We start from the raw sequence: 8,388 nt of genomic DNA on the forward strand, positions 1-8,388 counted from the left end.
CAAATTTTTCTATTTTTATTTCCTAAAAACAAAGATATTCTCTTATATAACCACAGCACAATTACCAAAACTGGAATTAATATTGATTCAATGCTATTACCTAATCTACAGGCTTTATTCAGATTTTGCTACTTCATCAGATAACATACTTTACTGCTAAAGCAAATCCTAGATTATGTTTTGCTTTATTATCATGTCTTTTACTCTCCTTTAATCTACAACAGGTCATCAGTCTTTTTGCGTTCTTCATGACATTATTAATGAAGAGGATGGACCAGTTATTTTGTAGAATGTCTCTCTAATTGTTTTTGTCTGTTTCCTCATAATTAGATTCTGATAATTTTCTTTCAAAAAAACCATAGAGATGACTTTGTATTATAAGTTCATTGTATCAGAAGTCATAAGATATTGATTTACTTTATTACCAGTTATATTAACTTTGATCATTTAAGATTGGTGTCTGCCAGGTTTCTCCCCTGTCAAGTTTATGTTTTCAATTAATATTAATAAGTTCCCTGGAGGGGGGAATCTTTGAGACTATGTAAATATCCTTTAACACCCCATAGATTCATCCACTACACTTAGCATTTACTGATGCTTCTTGCGTGAATCAATTATTATGCTGATGGCTACAAAATGATAACTTTCTAATTCCATGTTTTTTATAGGTGTATTAGATAACTTTCTATTTTAAAAATTCATATTTTATTTTATTTTTTCCAGCTTCATTGAGACATAATTGATATATAAAGTGGTATAAATTTAAGGTGTATAACATGATGATTTGATACACATATATATTGTAAAATGATTACTACAATAAGGTTAGTTAACGCTTCAAAAAAAGATAACTATCTTTTTTTGTGTGATGAGAACATTTAAGATCTACTCTCCTAGCAACTTTCAAGTATATAATACAGTATTGTTAACTATAGTTACCATAATGTACATTAGATTCCCAGAACTTATTCAGTCTTAAACTAGAAGTGTGTACCCTTTGACAAACTCATTTCCCCTGGACCCCAGCCCAGCAACCACCACTATACTCTCTCTGTTTCAATTGGATTCCACATAGAGTGAGATCATACAGTATTTCCATTTGTCTGACTTATTTCACTTAGGATAATGCCCTAAAGAGCCATCCATGTTGCCTCAAGTGACAGGGTTTCCTTCTTTTTTATGTGTGAATAATATTTCATTGTGTATTTGTGTGTGTGTGTGTGTATAATGTTTTCTTTGATCAGTTGATGGACGCTCAGGGTGTTTCCATACTTTGGCTATTGTGAATAATGCTGCAATGAACACGAGAGTGCAGATATCTTTTTGAGATATTCATTTCATTACCTTTGGATATATACACAGAAGTGGAATTGCTGGGTCATATCTTTTTTTTTTTTTTTTGAGGAGTCTCCATATGGTTTTCTATAGTGGCTGTACCAATTTACATTCCTACCAACAGTGCACAGGAATTCCCTTTTCTTCCCATCCTTGAAAACACATGTTATCGCTTATTTTTGTTTTTTTGCTTTTTGTAATAGCCATTCTAACAGGTGCGAGGTAATATCTTGAGCTTTTGATTTGCATTTCCCTGATGATAATTGATGTTGAGCATCTTTTCATGTACATGTTGGCCATTTGGATGTCTTCTTTGGGAAAATGTCTATTTAGATTCTCTGCCCATATTTTTTTTTTAAATGATATTGTTTCTTTTTCTGCTACTGAGTTATATGAGTTCTTTCTATATTTTGGATATTAACTCCTTATCTTGTATAGATTAGTAGATATTTTCTCCCTTTCTGTAGGTTGCCTTTTCATTTTTTTAATTGTTTGTTTTGCTATGTAGAAGCTTTTTAGTTTTATTGACTTTTGCTTTTGTTGCTTGTGATTTTAGTGTCATATAAAAAAATCGTTGCCAACATCTATGTCAAGAGCTTCTTCCCTCTGTTATTTTCTAGGAGTTTTATGATATAAGGTCTTATCTTTAGTCTTTAGTTCCATTTTTCTTTAAAGAACTTTTATTGGGATACAACTGACATACAATAAACTGCATATATTTAAAGTGTACAATTTGATACATTTTTTCTTATCAGTAATGTATATATGGCAATCCCAATCTCCCAATTCATCCCACCCTAACGCCCCCCCCGCCCCGTGCTTTTCCCACTTGGTGTCCATACATTTGTTCTCTACATCTGTGTCTCTATTTCTGCCTTGCAAACTGGTTGATTTGTGCTGTTTTTCTATATTCTGCATATATGTGTTAATATATGATATTTGTTTTTCTCTTTCTGGCTCACTTCACTCTGTATGACAGTCTCAAGGTCCATCCATGTCTCTACAAATGTCCCAATTGTGTTCCTCTTTATGCCCCAGTAATATTCCATTGCATATATGTACCACATCTTCTTTATCCATTCATCTGTTGATGGACATTTAGGTTGCTTCATGACCTGGCTATTGTAAATAGTGCTGCAATGAATATTGGAGTGCATGTGTCTTTTTGAATTCTGGTGTTCTCTGGGTATATGCCCAGCAGTGGGATTGCTGGGTCATATGGTAGTTCTATTTTTAGTTTTTTAAGGAACCTCCATACTGTTCTCCATAGTGGCTGTATCAATTTACATTCCCACCAACAGTGGAAGAGGGTTCCCTTTTCTCCACACCCTCTCCAACATTTACTGTTGGTAGATTTTCTGATGATTCCCTTTCTAAGCAGTGTGAGGTGATGATACCTCATTGTAGTTTTGATTTGCATTTCTCTAAAAATTAGTGATGTTGAGCAGCTTTTCATGTGCTTTTTGGCTATCTGTGTGTCTTATTTGGAGAAATGCCTATTTAGGTCTTCTGCCCATTTTTTGATTGGATTATTTGGTTTTTTTGACATTAAGCTGTGTGAACTGTTTATATATTTTGGAGATTAATCCTTTATCTGTTAATTCATTGGCAAATATTTTCTCCCATTCTGAGGGTTGTCTTTTCATCTTGCTTATAATTTTCTTTGCTGTGCAGAAGCTTTTAAGTTTCATTAGGTCCCACTTATTTATTTTTGTTTTTATTTCCATTACTCTAGGAGGTGGGTCAATATTCCCATTTTGAGTTAATTTTTGTGAGTGGTGTGAGGGAGGGATCCAATTTTGTTTTTCTGCCTATGGTTATACAGTTTACCCAACACCATATGTTGAAGACTACTCTCTCTCCATTGAGTGTTCTTGGCTCCCTTGTCAAATATTATTTGACTTAATATGCATGGGTTAATTTCCAGGCTTTCTATTCTGTTCCATTGATTGATGTGTCTTTTTCATGCCAATACAATACTGTTTTGAGTACTATGGATTTGAAATATAGTTTGAAATCAGGGAGCATGATGCCTCCAGCTTTATTCTTTCCCAAGATTGCTTTGGCTACTTGGGGTTTTTTGTGTTTCCATACAAATTTTAGAGTTGTTTTCTCTATTTCTATGAAAAATGTCATTGGAATTTTTATCGGGATTGCATTGAATCTATAGATGGCATTAGGCAGTATGGCTATTTAAACAATATTAATCCTTCTGATACATGGATATGGGACAGTTTTCCATTTATTTGTTTCTTCTTCAGTTTCTTCCACCAATATCTTACAGTTTGTTTGGTTGGTTTTGTTTTTTTTGGCTGTACCACATGGCTTGTGGGATCTTAGTTCCCCAACCAGGGATCAAACCCAGACCCATGGTAGTGAAAGCACAGAGTCCTAACCACTGGACTGCCAGGGAACTCCCTATCTTACAGTTTTTAGTGTACAGATCTTTCACCTCCTTGGTTAAGTTTATTCCCAAGTATTATACTGTTTTTGATACTATTGTAAATGGAATGAGTTTATTTTTTTTTCAGATTGATCATTGGTTAATGTATAGAAGTGCCACTGATTTTTGTATGTTGATTTTACATTATCCTGGAACTTTACTGAATTCATTTATTAGTTCTAATAGTTTTTAGCAGAATCTTTAAGATTATTTCTACATAAGATCATCTGAAAACAGAGACAGTTTTCTTTCTTTATTTCTGGTTTCAATGCCTATTATTTCTTTTTCTTGACTAGTTGCTCTGGGAAGGACATCTAGTACTATCTTGAATAAGAGTGGTGAGATTTGGCATGGCTGTCATTTCTAATCTTAGAGGAAAAGCTTTCAAACTTTCACCATTGAGTAAGATGTTAGCTGTGTGCTCATCATATATGGCCTTTATTATGTTGAGTTACATTCTTTCTATATTCAATTTGTTGAAAGGATATTGAATTTTTCAAATGCTTTTTCTGCATCTATTGAGAGGATTGTGTGATTTTTATGTTTAATTCTATTAATGTGATATATCACATTTATTGATTTGTGTATATTGAATTATCCTTGTATACCCAGGAATATAGCCCTCTTCATCATGGTGTATGATCCTTTTAATGTGTTAATTGAATTTGGCTTGCTAATATTTTTATGAGTTTTTTTAAAAAATCTATATTAGCCAGGGATGTAGTTTTCTTTTCTTTTAGTGGCTTGGGTATCAGAGTGATGCTGGTTTTGTAAAATGAGTTTGGGAATGTTCTCTTCATATACAGTTTTGGGGGAAGATTTTGAGAAGAACTGGCATTAATTCTTCTTTAAATGTTTATTACAATTCACTAGTGACACCATCTGCTCATGGACTTTTCTTTGTCGGGAGGTTTTTAAATTACTGCTTCAATGTTATTAGTATTGGTTTGTTCAGATTTTCTTTCTTGATGATTCAGTCTTGATAGGTTGTATGTTCCTAGGAATTCTCCATTTCCTCTAGGTATAATTGCTAGAGTAACCTCTTGTGATTCTTTGTATTTCCGTGTTGTCAGTTGGAATGCCTCCTCTTTTATTTCTGATATTGTTTATTAGTCTTCTTTTTCCTTTGTTAAAAGGTTTATCAATTTTCTGCATATTTTCAAAACTTGGCTCGTTGTTTCATTGATATTTTTGGTTATTTTTCTGGTATCTACTTCATTTATTTCTGCTCTGATATTTCTTTCCTTCTGCTAACTTTTGGCTTTGTTCTTCTTTTTCTAGTTCTTTGATGTGTAAAGTTAGATTATTTATTTGAGATCTCTCTTTTTTCTTTTCTTTTTCTTAAATAAATTTATTTTATTTTATTATTTATTGGCGGTGTTGGGTCTTTGTTGCTGCATGTGGGCTTTCTCTAGTTGCATCAAGTGGGGGCTACTCTTTGTTGTGGTGTGTGGGCTTCTCATTGCGGTGGCTTCTCATTGCAGTGGCTTTTCTTGTTGCAGAGCACAGGTTCTAGGCATGTGGGCTTTAGTAGTTGTGGCACATGGGCTCACTAGTTGTGGCTTGCAGGGTCTAGAGTGCAGGCTCAGCAGTTGTGGCACACGGGCCTAGCTGCTCCAGGGCATGTGGGATCTTCCAGGACCAGGGCTCAAACCTGTGTCCCCTGCACTGGTAGGTGGATTCCCAACCACTGTGCCACCAGGGAAGTCCTCCCTTTTTTCTTAATGTGGGCATTTGTTGCTACAAACTTTCCTCTTAGATCTGCTTTTGCTTCATCTCACAAGTTTTGGTATGTTGTATTTTTGGTATTGTTTGTTTCAAGATATTTTCTGATTTCCCTTTTGATATGTTCCTTGACCCATTGTTTGTTCAGGAGTGGGCTGTTTAATTTCCACATCTTTGTGAATTTTCCAAATTTCCTTTCTTAGTAATTTCTAGCTTCATATCACTGTGGTCAGAAAAGATACCTGATGTGATTTCAATCATCTTAAGTTTGCTGAGACTTCTTTTGTGATCTAACATATCGTCTATTCTGGAGAATGTTCTTTGTATGCTTGAGTAGAATGCGTATTCTGGTTTTGTAATATGGAATGTTCTGTTATATGTGTGTTAGGCCCATTTGGTCTAAAGTGTAATTCAAGTCCATTGTTTCTACTCTCTAGATGATCTATCCATTGTTAAAAGTGGAGTATTAAGTCTGCAACTATTATTGTATTGTCTACTTCTCCCTTCAGATCTGTTAGTATTTGCTTAATATATTTAGGTACTCTGTTTTGGGGAGCATATAAATTTATAATTGTTGTATCCTCTTGATAAATTGACCCCTTGATCATTATACAATAACCTTCTTTGTCTCTTGTTACAGATTTTGGCTTAAAGTCTATTTTGTCTGATGTCTGTGTAGCTCTCCTTGCTTTCTTTTGGTTTCCATTTGTGTGGAATATCTTTTTCCATCCCTTTACTTTAAGCCTATATATGTCCCTAAATCTGAAATGAGTTGTAGGCAGCATATGCTTGGGTCTTGTTTTTTTAATCCATTCAGCCACTATATGCCTTTTAATTGGAGAATTTAAGCCATTTACATTTAAAGTAATTATTCATAGAAAGCATCTATTAATGCGATCATTGTTTCTGGTTTTTTCATTGTTTGCTTGTTCTTTTTTTCCTTTTTATTGCCTTCCTTTGTGTATTGATGATTTTCCATAGTGATATACTATGACTCCCCTCTCTTTATCTTTTGTGTATATGCTATATGTTTTTGCTTTGTGGTTACCATGAGGCTTACATAAAACATAGTATACATGTAACCATCCATTTAACACTAATGATGACTTAACTTCAGTCATATGCAAAAGCTCTGCTCTTTTACTCCCTCTCACATTTCTTTTGATGTCACAACTTACCTCTTTTTATATTGTGTATCCATTAACAAATTGTTGTAGCTATAGTTAGTTTTGACACTTTCATCCTTTAACCTTAATACTAGCATCAAGAGGCTAGCACACCACCATATCATAGTATTAGAATATTCTGAATTTGATATACATTTACCTTTGGCAGTGTGGCTTTTGTTTTAATATGGTTTCATGTTACTAATTAGGGCCCTTCATTTCCCACTGAAGAACTTTCCAACATTTCTTATAAGGCACGTCTAGTGGTGATGAGCTCCCTCAGTTTTTGTTTGCTTGGGAGAGACTTTATCTCTAGTTCATTTCTGAAGGACAGATTTCCAGGTAAAGTATGATTGGTTGACAGTTCTTTATTTATTTATTTTTTTCCTTTCAGCATGTTGAATATATCTTCCAACTCTACTGGCCTGCAAGCTTTCTCCTGAAAAATCAGTTGATAGCCTAACTGAAGTTTCCTTCTATGTAAATTTTTTTCTCTCTTCTTTTATAATCTCTCTTTGTCTTTGATTTTAGACAGTCTATTGTAATGTGTCTTGGAGAAGGTCATTTGAAGTTTAAGTTTTGAAGGGACCTATGAACTTCATGAACTTAGATGTCTAAATTTCTCCCCAGATTTGGGTAGTTCTCAGCTATTACTTCCTTAAATAAGCTTTTTACTTCTTTCTCTCTGTCTCTTCCTTCTGGGACTCCAATAGTGCATAGATAGCTTTTCTTAATTGTATCCCATAGTTCACATAGGCTTTCTTCATTCTTTTTCATTCTTTTTTCTTTGCTTTCTGACTGGATAACTTCAAAAAGCCTGTCTTCTACTTTATAGATTCTTTTGTTTGATCCTTTCTGTTATTGATGTTCTCTATTTAATTTTTTTGTTTGTTTGTTTTATGCAATGTATTCTTTGGCTCCAGATGTTCTTTTTGTTCTTTTTTATGATTTCTATATCCCTGCAAAAACTGCAAAGTTTTTGTTTGTGTGTTGTTTTCCTGATTTTGTTGAATAGTTTTTCTGTGTTTTCTTGTAGCTTGCTGAGTTTCCTTGAAACAACTATTTTGAATTCTTTCTCAGGAAAATTTCAGATCTCCATTTCTTTTGGTTTGTTTATTGGAAAATTATTGTGTTCCTTCAGTGACATCCTGTTTCCTTGATTTTTCATATTCCTTGAAGTCTTGTATTGCTGTCTTTATATTGAAGAAGCTGTAACATCTTCCAGTCTTTACTGACTAGCTTTGGGAGAGAAATACCTTCCATCAGCCCTATTAGGGATTCTGAGGCTTTCTCAGACATACTTTTCTTTCTTTCTTTCTTTCTTTCTTTCTTTCTTTCTTTCTTTCTTTCTTTCTTTCTTTCTTTCTTTCTCTTTCTTCTTTCTTTCCTCTCTCTCTCTTTTTCTTCTCTTTCTTTCTTTCAATACTTATTTGTTTATTTATTTATTTATTGACTGCATCTGATCTTAGTTGCAGCATGTGGGATCTTTCACTGCAGTACACAGACTTCTCTCTTGTTGTGACAGTTGGACTCCAGAGCACACAGGCTCATTAGTTGCCACACGTGGGCTCTCTAGTTGTGGCACATGGGTTCAGTAGTTTTGGCACATGGGCTCCAGAGTGCATGGGCTCTGTAGTTGCAGCACAAGAACTCTCTAGTTGTGTTGCATGGGCTTAGTTGTCCCACAGCATGTGGGATCTTAGTTCCCTGACCAGGGAT

Source organism: Hippopotamus amphibius, chromosome 2, assembly GCF_030028045.1.
Source record: "Hippopotamus amphibius kiboko isolate mHipAmp2 chromosome 2, mHipAmp2.hap2, whole genome shotgun sequence".
In the NCBI taxonomy this organism is placed as follows: Eukaryota; Metazoa; Chordata; class Mammalia; order Artiodactyla; family Hippopotamidae; genus Hippopotamus; species Hippopotamus amphibius.